The sequence below is a fragment of the Oncorhynchus clarkii genome, chromosome 12, assembly GCF_045791955.1.
Source record: "Oncorhynchus clarkii lewisi isolate Uvic-CL-2024 chromosome 12, UVic_Ocla_1.0, whole genome shotgun sequence".
Lineage (NCBI taxonomy): Eukaryota > Metazoa > Chordata > Actinopteri > Salmoniformes > Salmonidae > Oncorhynchus > Oncorhynchus clarkii.
In genome coordinates, this window is record NC_092158.1 from 63784138 (window position 1) to 63805139 (window position 21002).

General features: G+C 43.0%; 1 protein-coding gene across 3 annotated transcripts in view; it reads right to left on the reverse strand.

Moving 5' to 3' along the window:
- LOC139421012 (thyroid hormone receptor alpha) overlaps positions 1-21002 on the reverse strand; it is a 105184-nt gene that overhangs the window by 39761 nt on the left and 44421 nt on the right. For 2 of the 3 annotated variants that reach the window (XM_071171480.1, XM_071171481.1), the window contains exon 2: positions 5250-5668. The exons of the other annotated variant lie outside the window; for it this stretch is intronic. The gene's annotated coding sequence lies outside the window, so the exon portion shown is untranslated. The remainder of the gene's footprint in view (positions 1-5249; positions 5669-21002) is intronic. 3 annotated transcript variants of the gene reach the window in all.

The window sequence follows — 21002 nt, forward strand, 5'->3', positions numbered from 1 at the left end:
GAGCATCCAGTGACATAACAGAAAAGACTAGTACATACGCTGCTGTTCAATTGTGCGTGTAATGATGTACAGTGATGACCAAGGGAATAAAACAGTGTTGATTGTTTAGCTTTGACTTCAGGAAAGGCATTGCCAATTTTGTATGTTTGGGGGGGGGGGGGGGTTCTGCATGTCATTACAATTGTGGAATAGTTCTAGTTCTGTGGACACATCAACAACTGGACATCAACTGCAGACTTCCTAACTTGAAGCTGAAGCTTATCATGTGTGATGTGTATGGAACTGGAGCTTGGAGGGAATAGTAAGGCAGACCTGTTGGCTGGTGCTAAGCAGACCAGGCCTGTTATTAAAATATGGGCTGCTTTCAGACTTGATATACTGTACATGCTGCTTTCTGACTTCATATACTGTGCAGGTGTGAATTCTTGTTCTCCATGCATCCAGCCGTCTGTCTGACAAGTCGACAGAGCATTGAAGCCTGCCACGTGAGGCTTACATTTGCTGGACTTCCCCGTGAGTATCTCAAGTCCCTTTATGGCTCCTTAAAAGGATAGTTCACCTCCAAAATCAACATGTTTTTCAGGCGTTTTAGGATCTCAGATATGGTCAAAATGTTGAGATGAGTCCCACACCATCTGTTGTGTATATCCAGCTATAAGCCTCAATCCCAAATAAATGGGAAAGAAAGGCACCACCCGAAATGATGACATAAGACATCCAGCTACATCTATACAACAGATGGCATGGGTCATGCCACAGAGTCATCTCAAACATTTGACCACTTTCCGGGCCTGAGCAACAACATCAATAAATACAATTTGTGTGTGAATTGTTTCTTTAAATCCGGAATCTGACTGACAACAGGGCAAAGGTCGTGATGGAGCATGAAGGTATACTTTATCAATACTGTAGGTCTGTGGAACAACCCAGTTCTCGTGGCCGTGGCCACCTCCAGGGCTAGTCAGTATTATTCCAGAGCAGTGGTGTGGTGGGCGGAACGTTCCGCAGGGTTCCGGAGTGTTACAGAGTGCATCTGGCCTGGAACTCCCCACCAGCAGCAGGGTAGCAGGCCCCAGGTGGGATTTATGAAGTGTTAAGAATGTTTTGATCTCAAAACCTGATGCAGGCCATCTGGGAGCAGTCTACACCTCACTGGCGCCTCGTCCTCCATCCACCCACTCCCCCTACAGAAAACACTCAGTGTATCTAATATACAGGGAGGTAGCCTGGGTAGGGTAGGAGAGTTAAAAAGTTGGAGACCATGCCCTCTTTTCCCAAGCCACAAGGCCCCCACAACCCCAACATCAATCTCCATCTGGCACAAGGCAGGCTGTCACATTCCTTCCCCAGAACACCCTACCCAACTCGACCAAATATGGACTGGGCTGATACATTCGGTACTGCTGACAAATGTGTCTCAAGTGATTGAGCGGATTAAGTCTATCAGCACAGCCCTTTTATAGGGTGAAGAGCAAAAGCATCCACTTACTCATTCATTTCTAGAGCCGTCTGAGCTGCAATCGCTCCCAAGACCCCATGCATGCTTCACAGAAGTTTACACACTTGAATAATGCAACACAGCATGTAGAAATTTTGAGACTGTTCATTACTGTTCGCAAAACAATGTCCATACAGGCTAGAACACTATCCAATGCAAGATGATACATACCACCACAGACCGATGCTGGCACTAAGACCGCACTCAATGAGCTGTATACCGCCATAAGCAAACAGGAAAACGCTCATCCAGGTGGCGCTCCTAGTTGCCAGGGACTTTAATGCAGGGAAACAAATCAGGTTTTACCTAATTTCTCCCAGCATGTTAAATGTGCAAGAAGAGAGAAAAAAAAAAAAAAACTCTAGACCACCTTTACTCCACACACAGAGAGGCGTTTACAAAGCTCTCCCTCCATTTGGCAAATTTCACCATAATTCTATCCCCCTGATTTCTACGTACAAGTAAAAATTAAAAGCAGGAAGCACCAGTGACTCAGTCAATAAAAAAAGTGGCCCAGATGAAGCAGATGCTAAGCCACAGGACTGTTTTGCAAGCACCGGCATTGAGGAGTACACCACATCAGTCACTGGATTCATCAATAAGTGCATCGATGGCATAGACTCCACAGTGACTGTACGTACATACTAGGGATGCACGATATAGTCAGTGAACATATCGGAATTGGCCGATATTAGCTAAAAATGCCAACATCGGCATAGGCCGATATCTAGTTTAACGCTTGATGTGCAAAACCAATTTCAAAGCTGACGTGCATACCTATATAAATTAGGTACATGATATAATGACACCACGTAAAATTTTGCGCTACACGTGCAACACAGAATTCCTAAGCAAGCCCACAATGTCTGCTGTGTGGATCGAGCAGTCAACAAGTTGAGCGGTCATTTGAAAGAGTAGCAAAATTTCAGCGAGACAACAAAGGTGAAATCCATTAAAGCCAGGATAATGGACCTCATTGCCCTTGACAATCAACCGTTCTCTGTCGTGGGTGATGTTGGCTTTCGCCGACTGGTCGAGCACCGGTTAACACAAAGTGAGCCATTTTTTCCGATGTTGCCCTACCGGAGTTACACAGTAATAGCTTCACTGCTATTAGCTTCACGACATACACTATGGAGCCGCCGTTTGGGTCTATGCGCGTCAAAAAAAGATACAGTAGCACTGTCAGATATGTATAAAAATGTCAGCAAACACCTGTGTGTTTAGAATACCGCGTTGGTAATAAAGCATCATTCGATAGACTATAGCTACTTCTGGGGTAGCTAGCTTTAGCTTGCTAGCACCAATATAACCAGCCTGAAAACAATGACCAGTAAAAACTGCAGTCATTTTTATTATTCTTAGCAATGAGTTAGGAATACTTGTAAGTATTAGCAAATAGTAGAATTATGCCATACTTTTATTTTGAAGGCTAATCGCAAAGTCCACTATTAATCAAATAAGAACTGTCTTGTAAATTAGGGTTATTTTACATTATGACACATAGCTACAGTGGGGCAAAAATAAGTATTTAGTCAAATAAATGATTACCATTATGCTGTTTTGTAGTTTGATAGATTTTTACCTAAGTAACATTTATTGTAGAATTGATTCAAATAATGCATAAACATTTGTTTCAAATGTAATGACAGAGCAGTAGCTGAGTTTATCTGCTTGGATCAAGTGCCATTCTGGCTTTGGCTAATGAGCCTTCTTTTTTTGTGTGGTCTCGTTTTGGTATTGAGATAATAAACCTGGTATCGGTATTCAAGTCAAAATGCTGGTATCGTGGCAACACTAGGTATAGGGCTATAGGCAAAGATAGATTCTCCAGCCGACCTTGTGCGTCGTCTCTGACTGGTAACATATTGATCTGCATGATGAAAGCATCTACCTTGCACACTGTAGTCTGGACACACGCTGAGCTTCAGCAGGCAGGGAGGGAGGGAGGCACGCAGGCACACACACCGGTTTTGACAATACCAGTGTTACAATATGTTTTTTTCCACGGCAAAAATGTACACACGAAGCACTCTTGGTCCTTTAAAAACCTGCTGCCTGTAAAATAGTGTGCTTACAGCTTGGAAAATAAATACATGTGACTCTGGATGACAACATAATGGTGTTTGTTTCCAACATCAGGGCTGTTTTCCTAATGAAGTTACATTCGCTTCGTGTTTTCTTTCCTTGCCACGATACGAACAAGTATCGTACAGAGCACACACAAAACGCACGCATGCTAGCACGCACATCAACACTCACACAAACGCATAGCTTCCACAAGTTCAGTAAGGTGAGCACTCCACGGCAGGAGCCTCTGATTGGACGGCCTGGGGTTCTGGTTTCTATACATCAACCTGTTGCTCAGCTGTTCCCTTGCAGCATGTGCAGGGAAGGGAGGACATTACCATGGCAACACAAAGTGCAGGAAAGGGGAAGGTGTTATGGTGCTAGTATGATGCGTGAGACGATTATCAATAGAAGTTATTACAAGTGACATTTTCACAGCAGAGGGAGTAGGGAATGCTGAGAGGAGAAAAAAAAGGGGGGGTCCCTGAGGACGGGGTCAAAGATACGAGTGTTTTGTCACACGATGAGGAATATGGAAATAGCATTGTTTATGTCAAATAAAGAATGGAGCCTTGGGAGCAGCAGGTAGCCTAGCGGTTAGAGCGTTGGGCCAGCAACGTTTGAATTCCCGAGCCGACTAGGTGAAAAACATCTGTCCATCTGCCCGTGAGCAAAGGCCTAAAACCTTAATTGCTCCAGTGTCCCTGGCCGTGACCCCGCTGTCCGCTGGGGTTTTAGGGGAGGGGGATGTGCAACAAAACACAATTGTTACACACCTGTACATGTGTGAAACAGAACAAATATCAGCACTTTCGGTATTGATACGTTCCTAACCCAGAATCCCATTGAAACACAGGGACTGGTTCAATCCTGACTTTACCCCTCAGGCATCATAATGGAAGACATTAGATCAAGGGGATCAAAAGGGGACATGAGATCTGTTTGATCCAGACTTATTTGAGCTAAACACACAGGGAGGGAGATCCTCATCTTAGACTATGAAGCACAACAGTCAAACATCAACCCTGAGGTGTGTCCACACCAAATGTGCCACATTGGTGTCAGCAGTGGGATATAGCCATAGCCCCACAGTCAAACAATCCGGAGTGCACTAGCACAGTCGTGTTAAAAAGGCATACAGAAAAGGGCTCGGCCGAAGGAGGACCTGATCCTCCATCAGCACTCCTACTCCGAGATGCTTTTTTAACATGGGCCCTGTTCAGTTGGATCAGTCACTTCGATCTCTGACAGTCTAGCTCCCTCCTCCACTTCGACTCTCTCCCCCAGAAACCCTCACGCCACCTGGCGGGTCACGGAGGATTAGCCAATCAAAAAGGTCAGAGGTACACGGAGCTTCCAGTGGATTAACGCCACAGCCAGACAACACACAAGAGGCAGTGGACTGGTTTACTCAGGTTACTCATGTTGGGAAATAAGTTAGTCGACCGCGTTTAGAACAATTCCTTGACTCAAGACCACCTTAAGAGCACCCTAAATCTATACCTTAAGCCTTGAGATAACCTTGCCTCGCCTTCTCAAATTCAATGTGCAGATATGGATATAAAAGAGCTGAAGCTCTGAGCTATCCAATCAGGCCCCAGTCTTACTACTCCTGTTGTTTCACCCACTGCATCATAAGGCGGAGAGAAGGGGCCGAGTGGGAAGGAACCAGAGAACTCACCTGTGGATTGTTCTTCTCACCCTCGCTCTGCTGGGTCTTACTGTTCTTCTTACAGCCTTTGCCACCTGGCGGGCTATTATCGGCTGATAATAGGCTCCCCTTTCAGTCCCTCTCAGCCCCTAAGGCAGCGCGCTGCTCTCAGGGTCCCCACACCATTCAGGCTTGCCGCTGTGCTGTTTAATGTAAGTGACTGACCCCCAAGCATGCAGCCTTCTGGTTTTGACTGCCTCCCAGGTGGGCCATTTTCCAGATGTGATGCTGCCACCCAGGCAAACTGTTTTCAGGCTCTCTTCGTGCTTTTTTTTGCAACAACTCGCTAGCTCGGCTAGCCCTGGGTCTGAAAGCCTCAGACGTGCTCCACTGCTCGGTCCTTGTCTACCTCCCAAAAAGGTGGTCTCCAGTGGATCAGTCGCCTGCACCTGAAAGACACACACAGAACAGAAGGGTTCGACATAAACACAGAGAAGCCAACTAACTGAGTACAAAAAAAACTTCAAACTCACAGGGTAGATTATCAGAGGACTGGTTTTCAGAACACAGATTACATCTAGACAAACTGACAGGGTAGATTATCAGAGGACTGGTTTCCGGAACACAGATTACGCCTAGACAAACTCACAGGGTAGATACTGTAAAAACAGTCAAAGCCTTGATTTTACTGGTGTGTCTGAGTTAGGTCTGCCTTGCTGTTGTGGTATTGTGGAGTTGAGGTCAACATTATTTTAGGAAGTTATTACTTGAGGACAACATTTTATGGAGGTATTACTTGAGGACAAGTTCAAGTAGTGAGAATAGCATTTTAGAAAATCTATACATTGCTAACTCAAGAGACTGTTTCATATACAGTGCAAGTAGGAAATAGTCTATTCTGCAAGTAGGAAATAGCCTACTATGGCCCAATGCAAGTGGAGTTTGTCAAAAGGCACCTAAATGACTCTGACCATGAGAAACAAGATTCTCTGGTCTGATGCAGCAGGGACTGGGAGACTAGTCAAGATCGAGGGAAAGATGTACGGTGCACAGTACAGAGAGATCCTTGATGAAAACCTGCTCCAGAGTGCTCAGGACCTCAGACTGGGGCGAAGGTTCATCTTCCAGCAGGACAACAAACCTAAGCACACAGCCAAGACAATGCAGGAGTGGCTCGGGACAAGACTCTTGAGTGGCCCAGCCAGAGCCCGGACTTGAACCCAATTGAATATTTCTGGAGAGACCTGAAAATAGCTGTGCAGCGACGCTCCTCATCCAACCTGACAGAGCTTGAGGATCTGCAGAGAAGAATGGGAGAAACTCCCCAAATACAGGTGTGCAAAGCTTGTAGCGTCATACCCAAGAAGACCTGAGGCTGTAATCGCTGGTCAAAGGGGCTTCAACAAAGTACTGAATAAAGGGTGTGAATACTTATGTAAATGTGATAAAGTTATTTATTTTTAATACATTTGCCAACATTTCTAAAAACCTATTTTTGCTTTGTCATTATGAGGAATTGTGTGTAGATTGAAGGAAAAAAACCGATCAATTTTAGAATAAGGCTGTAAAGTAACAAAATATGGAAAATGTCAAGGAGTCTGAATACTTTCCGAATCTTTAAGCATGGTCAAGTTAATAGTTATGTTGTGGATGATGCATTAAACCACCCAGACACATAAAAGATGCAGTCATCCCTCTGAACTGAGCTGCAGGACAGGAAGGAAACCGGCTTAGGGATGTCACGAGGCCTTTGGTGATTTTAAAACAGTTAGAGTTCAATAGCTGTGATGGGAGAAAACTGAAGATGGATCAACATTGTAGTGACTCCATAATAATGACCTAAATGACAGAGTGAAAAGAACACAAATATACAGAAAAATATTCCCGAAACATTCAAAAGTACACAAGGCACAAAATAAAAAACAAATACTGTATAATTGCTGTTTAGCCATGATCCCCAACACCTTGACAGAGCTTACCCAAGAAGACTCATATATATATATATATATATATATATATATATATATATATATATATATATATATATATACACACACACACACACACACACACGTTTTATTTTGTATTAATCTTTTTTTTTATTGAATTTTTCTTACAGTTTGACAGTATTTTGTGTAGATCATTGACAGAAAATGACAATGAAATCCATTTGAATCCCAGTTTGTAACACAAAATGTGATGAAATCCAAGGCAGACATTCTATAGTCACTAAGTAGGGCTGCTAAGAGTCGGAAACCTTCCGGGAAATTTCAGGACATTTTTCATGGGGAGGTTAAGCCCGGGAATTTTGCTTAAACTCATCAAAAATGTTAGTTTATATCAGTGAACCTTTTTTTGTGGGATACACATAAGGCAATTCTAGGTCTTGTGGCATGTTTTGGTTAAACTATCCCCAATTCAATGGAATTGCAACCCTTTGCATGCACAGTGTACTCCTCATCACATGTACAGCTGATCCTCAAGATCTTGCACAGGAATGAGATGCTATTGAGCACACACTACTACACTGTCTTAGCCAAGGACTACATGCTTTCTGGTATGTTTTGATTACAATACTGGGTGGGGTGAATATATTTTATACGACATACAATATTTTTTGTGAACTAGTAAATAGTAGCCTACAGCAAAGTGTGTTTAAATCATTTCTAACTTGTTAACAATTTCTGCTATCATGTGGGTTTTAGCTTGATTGAGCCTGTTAATTGTGTGTTAATTCACCTGTTTCCATACATTTCATTAAAAAAAATCTTACAAATGAGTTGTTTAATCTAACTGCTTAACTATTTATCTGTACATGGAATTGTATTAGTTTTTTTTTTACTCATTTGTTTTCTTATCTTTACAGGAAAATGCCACGGGCACTATCTGACCCGTGGAGACATTTCACAGCAACTAATGTAGAAGGAAAATCTGTGTACATTTGCAAATACTGTGCTAAATCATATGTGAAAAATGCAACAAAGATGCAGAAGTTCCCTCAGCGCTCACAACAAGCAACCTCTGACAAAAGTTCTGTTCGAGGTGAAAATTATGAATCAGACACCTTATTGATAGCAACAGCTCATGGTCCTCCTGGAATCAGAAGTTTTTTTTTTACTCAATGGAGGAACGTAGTCAGAGAAATGCTGATGAATGTCTTGCTCGAGCTGTGTATGCAACTGGTTCATCTGATGCTCACAGGCAATGCGTATTAGAAGAGATTTCTGAATGTTCTTCGCCCCTCCAACCAGACATGCTTTATCTACTAATTTGCTGGATGCAGAGTTCAAGTGAAGGTCAAGCAAATCAGAGAGAAAGCAGATTATTGCAATCATCTCTGATGGGTGGTTGAACGTTTGTGGACAAGGAATAATTAACTACATTATCTCCACCCATCAACAGTCTGCCGATATGGACATCCCCATCAAGAGGATCCTCCTGTATGATGTATTTTGGGAGAGAGTGGTAAGCAGCCTGAAACTCCTGAAACCTATAGCATTAGCCATTGCACGGATTGAGGGAGACCATGCCATCCGGTCTGATGTTCAGACTCTGCTTGCAGATGTAAGAGAATACATCCATACTGCCCTGCCCACTTCACTGTTGCTCCAAGCAGAGAAAACTGCAGTTCTGAAATACTTTAAAAAGCATGAAGACTTCTGCCTGAAGCCCATACATGTCGCAGTGTACATGTTGGACCCCAAGTATGCTGGCAAGAGCATCCTGTCTGGTGCAGAGATCAACAAGGCCTATGGTGTCATCGCTACCATGTCTCGCCACCTTGGCCTGGATGAGGACAAAGTTCTTGGCAGTCTGTCGAAGTACACTTCCAAGCAAGGGCTTTAGGATGTAGGTGCAATGTGGCAGTCGTGCCAATATATCTCATCAGCAACCTGGTGGAAGGGACTTTGTGGATCTGAGGCTCTTTCCCCTTTAGTTTCTGGACTATCATTTTACAGATGTATGTTGAAAACGTTTTTGGGAGAAGAGTGAAGAGTCACAAATTTAACTTTAATTAAAATGAGTTGACTAAATAGTTGTTTTTTTCTATTGGAAGGATTTAATCATTTGCAATTATGTCTACTTATGACAAGGTAAAATGATATGATACATACTGATATGTAAATATATCCAATGCAAAAAACACCTACATTTAAAAATGGTACTAATATTAATGTGCATATATTTCCGTTAAATCCCATATATTCCCGTTAATTCCCACGGAAAGTTTCCACCTCTGAATATTCCCCAAAATGTGCAACCCTAGCTGTAAGTAGTGGCCACCGGCAGCGCTAACACCTCTACTGTAGAATTGAGGATACAGCTATTGTAAAATAAAGAAAATAATTACTCTGGGGGGAAAATGTGCCATTCAAGACTACTTCATGCTCTATCATTATTTGTGAATTACAGGACTCCAGTTCCAGCGTCAGCTAGCAAGCATCAAAAACCCCAGTACCCAGCTCCTCTGTGAGACATTATGAACAGCATGAACTCATTTCCAGTACTCTTACAGCCCAGCCCGGAAGGCCTACTCAAAACTGTTTAAGGCAAGGACATATTTTCACTGTGTTACTTTGGTAACGGCCTTGTGATTTTTAGCCATTGAACAAACAAGGAGAGGGTGACTCAGATCGACTCCCTGGCGCTTGAAAGAGTGACAGAGGGAGCGCAATCACAAACAAAACATCAATTAGTTAGTTAATTTAATTAATGTTAGCAATCAGTGACTACCTGCCAAGGACACACTGACAAGGAGGGATGAAAATAACATATGGCATTGGCAAGACTTCTGTCTGAGACTGCCTTCCCTCCTTTCCTTTTTCCACATTTTGTTGTGTTACAGCCGGAATTTAAATTGATGACATTTAGATATTGTGTCACAGATCCACACACAATACCTCAATGTGAAAATGGGTTTGTTTGTAGAACATTTTTGAGATTAATATAAAATGTAAACCTGAAATGTCTCGAGTCAATAAGTATTCAACCTCTTTCTTATGGCAAGCCTAAATAAGTTAAGGCGTGAAAATGGCCTTCACAACATAATAAGTTGCATGGACTCATTGTGTTTTTTGACTACCTCACACATAGATAATTGTCACACCCTGGCCTTAGTTATCTTTGTTTTCTTTATTATTTTGGTTTAGGCCAGGGTGTGACATGGGTGATTTATTGTGTTCGTCTTGTCTAGGGGTTTATTAGAATATGGGGTTCTGTTCAGTTTTGTTGTCTATGTAAGTCTATGATTGCCTAGAGTGGTTCTCAGAGGCAGGTGTTTATCATTGTCTCTGATTGGGAACCATATTTAGGCAGCCATATTCTTTGGGTATTTTGTGGGTGATTGTTTCCTGTCTGTGTTTTATGCACCAGTTAGGACTATTACGGTTTTCACGTTTATTGTTTTGTAGTTTGTTCATGTTTTGAGTTTTCTTATTAAAGAACCATGAACTTCAACCACGCTGCATTTTGGTCCGCCTCTCCTTCCCAGGAAGAAAATCGTGACAATAATTGTAAGGTCCCACAATCGAGTAGTGATTTTCAAGCACAGATTCAACCAAAGACCAGTAAGGTTTTTCAATGCCTCGCAAAGAGGGGCATCGATTGGCAGATGCAAATATCCCTTTGAGTATGGTGAAGTTATTCATTAGGCTTTGGAAGGTGTATCAATACAACCAGTCACTACAAAGATACAGGTGTCCTTCCTAACTCAGTTGCCGGAGAGTAAGGAAACTGTTCAGGCATTTCACCATGAGGCCAATGGTGATTTTAAAACAGTTACAGAGTTTAATGGTTGTGATATGAGAAAACTGAGAATGGATCAACAATGTAGGTACTCCACAATACTAACATAAATGACAGTGAAAAGGAAGCCTGTACAGAATAAAAATATTCAAAAACATGCATTCTGTTTGCAACAAGGCACAAAAGTAATACTGCAAAAAATGTGCCAAAGAAATTAACTTTTTGTTCTGAATACAAAGTGTTATGTTTGGGGTTAATCCAATTCAACACATTACCGAGTACCACTATATTTACAAGTGTAGTGGTGGGTGTATCATGTTACAGGTATGCTTGTAATCGTTAAAGGACTACGGAGTTTCAGGATTAAAAAAAAATTACCCGAATGGAGAAAAGCACAGGCAAACTCCTAGAGAAACACCTTGGTTTAGTCTGCTTTCCAACATATACTAGGAGACAAAATCACCTTTCAGCAGGACAATAACCTAAAACACAAGGCCAAATCTACACTGGAGTTGCTTACCAAAACGACATTGAATGTTCCTGAGTGGCCCAGTTAGTTTTCACTGAAATCGGCTTGAAAATGCATTTAAAAAAATGTAAATGGCTGTCTAGCAATGGTCAACAATCAATTTGACAGAGCTTGAAGAATTGATTAAAGAATAATGGGTAAATATTGTACAATCCAGGTGTACAAAGCTCTTCGAGACAAACCCAAAAAGACTCACAGCTGTAATGGCCGCCAAAGGTGCTTCTACAAAGTATTGACTTATCATGTTAAATGAAGAGTCCCTTAAGGATGTTAGGAAAGAACATCATGGGGTGGGACACGCATGCTCACACGCACCTTCCCCAAAACACATGTAAATATTGTTCGATAAATTACCTGCACAGGATCGGTACATCCGAACATCACACCTGCAGGGACAGGTACAGGATGGCAACAACTGCCCGAGTTACACCAGGAACGCACAATCCCTCCATCAGTGCTCAGACTGTCCGCAATAGGCTGAGAGAGGCTGGACTGAGGGCTTGTAGGACTGTTGTAAGGCAGGTCCTCACCAGACATCACGGGCAACAATGTTGCCTATGGGCACAAACCCACCGTCGCTGGACCAGACAGGACTGGCAAAAAGTGCTCTTCACTGACAAGTTGCGGTTTTGTCTCACCAGGGGTGATGGTCGGATTCACATTAATTGTCAAAGGAATGAGCGTTACACCGAGGCCTGTACTCTGGAGCGGGATCAATTTGGAAGTGGAGGGTCCGTCATGGTCTGGGGCGGTGTGTCACAGCATCATGGGACTGAGCTTGTTGTCATTGCAGGAAATCTCAACGCTGTGCGTTACAGGGAAGACATCCTCCTCCCTCATGTGGTACCCTTCCTGCAGGCTCATCCTGACATGACCCTCCAGCATGACAATGCCACCAGCCATACTGCTCGTTCTGTGCGTGATTTCCTGCAAGACAGGAATGTCAGTGTTGTGCAATGGCCAGCGAAGAGCCCGGATCTCAATCCCATTGAGCACGTCTGGGACCTGTTGGATCGGAGAGTGAAGGCTAGGGCCATTCCCCCCAGAAATGTCCAGGAACATGCAGGTGCCTTGGTGGAAGAGTAGGGTAACATCTCACAGCAAGAACTGGCAAATCTGGTGCATTCCATGAGGAGGAGATGCACTGCAGTACTTAATGCAGCTGGTGGCCACAAGCTTATATTCTGGGTTCTAATGGGGTACAACAGTTGAACAAAGCTCATAAGACATTTATAAAAAGTTTTATTCTTCAAATGCGTACGTAATGAATTTATAAGTCCAAAAGTAGATGTAGCAATTGCTGATTGCCCCTTTAAAAGATCCCCTCCTGCAATTTGGTTTTCTTTCTTGAAAAGTGATATCCCTGACAAACAACCTTTAGATAGGAGTATATCTACACAGTGTACAAAACATTAAGAACACCTTCCTAATATTGAGCGGAACCCTCTTTTACCCTCAGAACAGCCTTAATTCCTCGGGGCATGGACCGTATAAGATGCCGAAAGCGTTTCACAGGGATGCTGGCCCATGTGTCAAGTTAGCTGTATGACTTTTGGGTGGTGGACCATTCATGATACACATGAGAAACTGTTGAGTGTGAAAAACTCAACCGCGTTGCAGTTCTTGACACCTGGCACCTACTACATACCCCATTCAAAGGCACTTCAATATTTTGGCTTCCCCGTCGACACGCTCTCTGAATGGCACACATACACAATCCATGTGTAAATTGTCTCAAAGCTTAAAAATCCTTCTGTAACCCGTCTCCTAACCCTTTATCTACTCTGATTGAAGTGTAGCATTCACCTGTATTCAACAATCTGTCAAGGAAAGAGCCGGTGTTTTGTACACTCAAAGTATTCACCTCCCTTGACTTATTCCACATTTTGTTGTGTCACCGCCTGAATTTAAATACATGTTTTTTTCCCCCTCACCCATCTACACACCCATAATGAGAAGGTGAAAATGTGTTTTCAGAAAATGTTTGTACATTTGTTGAGAATGAAATACAATACTGAGTCAATACTTGGTAGAAGCACCTTTGACAGCGACTACAGCTGGGAGTCTTTCGGAGTAGGTCTCCAAGAGCTTTCCACACCTGGATTGTACACTCAATATTTTCACTCATCTACCAATAGGTGGCCTTCTTTGTACAGCATTCAAAAGCTTCCCTGGTCTTTGTGGTCGAATCTGTGTTTGAAATTCACTGCTCGACTGAGGGACCTTACAGATAATTGTATGTGTAGGGTACAGAGATGAGGTAGTCATCCAAAAATCATGTTAAACACTATTATTGCACACAGAGTGAGCAAATGCAACTTATTATGTGACTTAAGGACATTTTTACTCCTGAACTTATTTAGGCTTGCCATATCAAGACATTTCAGCTTTTTATTTTTATTTCGAAAGACAAAATTCCACTTTGACATTATGGGGTATTGTGTGTATGCCAGTGACAAAAAAAATCTCAATTTAATCTATTTCAAATTTAGCTGTAACAAAAAGTGGAAAACATCAAGGGAGGTGAATAGTTTCTGAAGGCACTGTTAATGCGTTGCAAAATAATGGGTGTAATGACCAATGACAATCCCCATGGTAATGATAGGTTCATCCAACAGGCCAATTGCGTGTTCCCTTGGACTCATCTGTGTCTCACTATTTAGCGAGCTGAACTGGTAGGAGTTCAGAGTAAGTGAGAATATTCCGTGCCCTTGGCCTTCTGTTGATATGCCTTTTTGGCAAACAAGTAATGTAGTAAGAGTTGCAGCTGTCATGACACACACAACTCTGCCTTTCTAATAAAATGCAAATTAATTACTTAAAAATCATATTGTGATTTTCTGGATTTTGTTTTAGATTCCGTCTCTCACAGTTGAAGTGTACCTATGATAAAAATTAGACCTCTACATGCTTTGTAAGTAGGAAAACCTGCAAAATCGGTAGTGTATCAAATACTTGTTCTCCCCACTGGAGTTTCAGGCTTTTATTTTGAAAAATGAGCCAGAACGATAACATCGCGTCAAGTGGTTACATGAGTTTGGAAAGGTATTACTTTTCCCTCTCCTACTGTGAAAGACATTTGCGGTTGATATATTATCGATTATATATTTTAAAAACAACCTGAGGATTGATTATAAAAAACGTTTGACATGTTTCTGTGGACATTATGGGGAAACTATTTGGAATTTGTCTGCGTTGTCGTGCCCACTCTTTCTTCTGGAATTCTGAACATAACGCGCCAAACAGAGGTATTTTGGATATAAAAACAATCTTTATGGAACAAAAGGAACATTTGTTGTGTAACTGGGAGTCTCGTGAGTGAAAACATCCGAAGGTAAACAATTCATTTGATTGCTTTTCTGATTTGTGACCAAGCTACCTGATGCTAAGTGTACTTAATATTTTGTCGTGCGATCGATAAACTTAAACAAACGCTTGGATTGCTTTTGCTGTAAAGCATAATTTCAAAATCTGACACGACAGCCTTTAACAAAAGGCTAAGCTGTGTTTTCCTATATTGCACTTGTGATTTCATGAATATAAATATTTTTTGTCATATTTATTGAATGTAGCGCTATGCTATTCAGCGGTTGTTGATGACAGTTATCCCGTTAGTGGGATTGCAGCCATAACAAGTTAAGTGCCTTTTGGTGTCACGTCTGTAGGAAACCTGGCACCATTCCTACGGTGAATCATGGTAGCAGCATCATGCTGTGGAGATTTTTTTCAGCGGCAGGGACTGCGAGACTAGTCAGGAAAGAGTGAAAGATGAAAGGAGCAAAGTACAGAGAGATCCTTGATGAAAACCTGTTCCAGAGCACTCAGACTGGGGTGACGGTTCACCTTCCAACAGGACAACAACCCTGAAAAGACAATGCAGGAGTGGCTCGAAAGTCTCCGAATGTGGCCCAGTCAGAGTCTGGACATGAACCCATTCGAACATCTCTGGAGAGGCCTGAAAATAGCTGTGCAGTGACGCTCCCCATCCAATCAGACAGAGTTTGAGAGGATCTGCAGAGAAGAATGAGAGAAACTCACCAAATACAGGTGTACCAAGCTTGTAGCGTCATACCCAAGAAGACTCGAGGCTGCAATCGCTGCCAAAGGTGCTTCAACAGCATAATCATTACACAGGCAAGTGTGTTAGGGTGGATTTTGCAACTTACAATATTGCTCCATTGTTGACAACATTTGTTGATGGGCCCATTTGATTGTGGCTTTACTTTACTATCACAGCAATGGTGCATTGTGTAGCCTAGAGATTAGTGATACAGGTTTAAACTCAACAGCCACGTGTACAGTGTACATACCAAACGTACCCTATCAGTAAAAGAACAGCACATCCACTGCTGTGATGTCACATCAGATATTGGTCAGTAGTTACTGACAGCTTCCTTTACCGCTGAAAGAGAAGGAGGAGGCCAGGAACAACTAGTGAGCCAAGAAAGAAAGAAGGAAAGAAAGAAGGAAAGAAAGAGGAAGAGGAAGAGAAAGGCACCAGACATGAGAAATTGAAACTAGATTAGATGGAGAGAATTAGCAGGAACAGAGAGAGAAGTGAGAGAGAATTTCAGAGAGAGGAAGAGAAAGTTAGTGTGAGAGAGTAAAATAAAGAAAATGTAAGACAGGCTGAAAGAGAGGAGAAAGGAAGTGAGAGGGAGCCTAAGGCAGAGTGAGTGACTATGCATTCTGTGCAGCATTACCCCTGAGGGGCCCCTTGCTTTATTGGTTAGCTGAGGGTATATGAGGAAAGGAGAGGTCAGTACTAAACCTAACCCAGTCAGCCAGTCAAAGCACAGAGGCCTGCCTGAGCAACAACTAGGGTGGAACTCTGCATATAACCTACATGGTATACATCTTCCCTCTCGACCCCCTCACCCCCCATCCACCTCCGTTCCCCACCCTGTCTAAAAAGGCACGCTCTCCATACATAACTTATATTATACCCCCCTCCCCCATCTACAACTGATAAGGTGGTCAAAGATAAGGTGGGATTGAGGATGGCGAGGGTCTGCTCCAGGCCTGATTTAGGTCCCTTAGAATGTGTCCAAACATTCCTGAGATGGGAACATAGTGAGCAGGACTGATGGACAAAAAAAACACGTTGAGCCAGCAGAGTAGAGGAGAGCATAGAGAGCTGAGCAGAGAAGACGGGCTGCCTTCTGAGAATTCGCAGGCTGCCATCCATTCTATTGGCCAACATGCAATTATAGGAAAATAAAATGGATGACCTACGATCAAGATTATACCGAAGGGACATTAAAAACGAACATCTTATGCTTCACCGAGTCGTGGCTGAACGACGACACGGATAATATAGAGCTGGCGGGAGTTTCCATGCACTGGCAGGACAGAGAAGCTACGTGTCTATTTGTCAATAACAGCTGGTGCACGTTGTCTAATATTAAAGAAGTCTCGAGGTAATGCTCGCCTGAGGTAGAGTACCTTATAATAAGCTGTAGACCACACTATCTACCAAGAGAGTACTCATCTATATTATTCGCAGCCGTCGAGTTACCACCACAAACCGATGCTGGCACTAAGACCGCTCTCAACCAACTCTATAAGGCCATAAGCAAACAAGAAAATGCTCATCCAGAATCGGCGGTCCTAGTGGCCCGGGGACTTCAGACAAACTTAAATCAGTTTTAGCACATTTTTACCAGCATGTCACGTGCAACCAGCGGGGGAAAAAAATGACAAATACTATTTAAAAAAATAAAATAAAAAAAAATAAAAAAATAAAAAACTCTGGACCACCTTTACTCCACACACAGAGATGCAAACAAATCTCTCCCCTGTCCTCCGTTTGGCAAATCTGACCATAATTATATCCTCCTGATTCCTGCTTACAAGAAAAAACTAAAGCAGGAAGTAACAGTAACTCACTCAATACGGAAGTGCTCAGATGACACGGATGCTACAGGACTGTTTTGCTAGCATAGACTGGAATATGTTCCGGGATTCATCCAACGGCATTGAGGACTACACCACCTCAGTCATTGGCTTAATCAACAAGTGTATAGACGACGTTCCCACAGTGACCGTACGTACATATCCCAACCAGAAGCCATGGATTACAGGCAACGTCTGCATCGAGCGAAAGGCTAGAGCTGACGCTTTCAAGGAGCGGGACACTAATCCGGACACATAGAAGAACTCCCGCTATGCCCTCAGACGAACCATCAAACAAGCAAAGCGTCAATAAAGGATTAAGATTGAATCCTACTACACCGGCTCTGAAGCTTGTCAGATGTGGCAGGGCATGACAACTATTACAGACTGCAAAGGGAAACCCAGCCGCGAGCTGCCCAGTGACACAGGTCTACCAGATGAGCAAAATGCATTTTATGCTCGCTTCGGGGCAAGCAACACTGGAGCATGCATGACAGCACCAGCTGTTCTGGACGACTGTGTGATACATCGGCTACCGAGAGCATTAAGACCTTTAAACAGGTCAAGATTCACAAATCCCCAGGGCCAAAAGGATTACAAGGACGTGTACTTAAAGCATGCATGGACCAACTGGCAAGCATCTTCACTGACATTTTCAACCTCTCCCTGACCGAGTCCGTAATACCTACATGTTTCAAGCAGACCACCATGGTCCCTGTGCCCAAGGAAGTGAAGGTAACCTGCCTAAATGACTACCGACCTGTAGCACTCTATAGCCATGAAGTGCTTTGAAAGGCTGGTCATGGCTCACATCAACATCACCGTCCCGGAAACCCTAGACCCACTCCAATTCACATACTGCCCCAACAGATCCGAAGCCCTTTCCCACCTGGACAAAAGGAACACCTATGTGAGAATGCTGTTCATTGACTACATTCAGCGTTCAACACCATAAAGCTCACCACTAAGCTAAGGACCCTGCGGCTAAACACCTCCCTCTCCAACTGGATCCTGGACTTCTTGACGGGCCGCCCCCAGGCAACAACACGTCTGATACGGTGATCCTCAACACTGGCGCCCCTCAGGGGTGTATGCTTAGTCTCCTCCTGTACTCCCTGTTCACCCATGACTGTGTTGCCAAACACGACTCCAACACTATCAATAAGTTTGCTGACGACACAACAGTGGGTCTGATCACCGACAATGATGAGACAGCCTATAAGGAGGAGAACAGAGACCTGGCAGTGAGGTGCCAGGACAACAACCTCTCCCTCAATGTGAGCAAGACAAAATGAGCTGATCGTGGACAACAGGAAAAGGACCCATTAGCATCGGGGCTGTAGTGGAGCGGGTCGAGAGTTTCAAGTTCCTGGTGTCCACATCACCAATAAAATATCATGGCCCAAACACACAAAGACAGTCGTGAAAAGGGCATGACAACACCTTTTCCCCCTCTGGAGACTGAAAAGATTTGGCATGAGTCCCAGATCCTCAAAAAGTTCTACAGCTGCACCACCGAGAGCATCCTGACCAGTTGCAGCACCGTACTGGTTTGGTAACTGCTCGGCATCTGACCGTAAGGCGCTAGAGGGTAGTGCGTACGGCCCAGTACATCACTGGGGGCAAGCTTCCAGCCATCCAGGACCTATATACTAGGCAGTGTCAAAGACTCCAGTCACCCAAGTCATAGACAGTTCTCTGCTACCACACAGAAAGCGGTATCAGAGCGCCAAGTCTAGGACCAAAAGGCTCCTTTAACAGCTTCTAACCCCAAGCCATAAGACTACTGAACAATTAACCAAATGTTGTGTAGTGGAGTGGTTCCAAAACTGTGAGTTTCACCCCAGCCAGGGCTCTAGGTGGGTTGCGGGATAATAGTTTGTGAAGAGCAAATTATTATTTACTTAACTTTCAGTATGGGAAAACGCTTTCAGTGTAAACTTAAACCAAGTATATATTTTTCAATAATAGCCTATAACCTTTGAGAATTTACAAACAAAATCAAAGCTAGACAAAAATCAGGCCCCCATTTATATTTGAGCCTAAGAACACAGCATTAGCCTCGGTCAAAATGTGTTACATTTTAGGGAATGAAGCTTAACTGCACAATTCTCTTTCAGCTCCATGGCAGGATGTGTGGAATTTCAGGAAATTACTTCTGAAACTACAACATTCTCTTCGCTGCCAAGATGATATTTTCTACTTATTTTTGGTCTGTGTATATTTCTTTCGCCACGCAACCATTATGGTGGGTGGTGGATCAAAAAACACCTCAATTGGTGTGTCAAAGCAATAACGTTTGGGAACCCTTGATGTAGTGTAAAGGGACAAAAGGACAATTACACTCAATTTACACAACAGCGAGTGAAGTGGTTGACATGTGAACACGAGTACATAATGTCCTTTCCGAGACTAAGAGATGCAGACAGCGTGTACACACACACTACCTCAGCGAGTGGATTAGAGGTCACTGATAAAAGTGTTTGCTCAGAGCGAAGCCTTTGCAGATGGGTGAGGCGATAAGGGAGTTCAATGGGGGTGGCCTCGGGTGTGTTATGCAAACGAGGAGAGACGACACACACACACACACACACACACACAAAGAGAGCGAGACACCAATGATCTATATATACACTAGATGACTAACAGGGGGGGGGGGGGGGGGGGGGGGGGGGGGGGGGGGGGGGGTGCTGTAAAGCCACTGTGCCTCCATCTTGACACCACCCCACCATCGTACTTTTTTTTTTACCAATAGAAATGCATTTATTAATGTCTACATTAGTTTCCCCATTTATTATATTACAGACACCTTAATGTGCAGAGCTGTCATCAAGGCAAAGGGTGGCTACTTTGAAGAATCTCAATTATATTTTGATTTGTTAAACACATTTTTGGTTACTACATGATTCCATAGGTCTTATTTCATAGTTTTGACGGCTTCACTACTATTCTACAATGTAGAAAATAGTACAAATAAAGAAAAACCCTCGAATGAGTAGGTGAGTCCAATTTTGACTGAAATATTTTTGTGTGTATTATTATTATTCACCATAGACTATAAAAGCACCAGCTGCAAGTTATTTTAATTTAGGCAATCTGTTCAAGTATTTCCAAACATAATATAGAGACATGTGATCGTATACAAATGTAAGCACAGTTTGAAATTATTATGTTTGTCAAATATATGTGTTTGGGCTTCTTGCAGTCAATTTGCGGTGTACAAACTATTTGTAATTATGTTTTGGCCCCCCGACCATCCATTCAAGAAAAAAATTGTCTCGTGGCTAAATGTAGTTGATAATCCCTGCCTTAATACTTTAAAATCATATAAAATACTTATTTTTTTATTCCTGAAAATCTATTTTTTTAGATTACTAAATGTTAGTGTCCCTTACCACCACAAAACAAATACTTGTACATTTTGAAAAACTGTAGGATTGGACGACTGCCAATCAGTGGCTTCAAAGCTTCTCCATGGTCAATACAGAGCATCACCGCGTCCACACACAGAGACATACAGTACACACGGACGCAGAGACATACAGTACACACACACACACACACACACACACACACACACACACGTCGCCCCAGATGGCACATCGAGGGGCCTG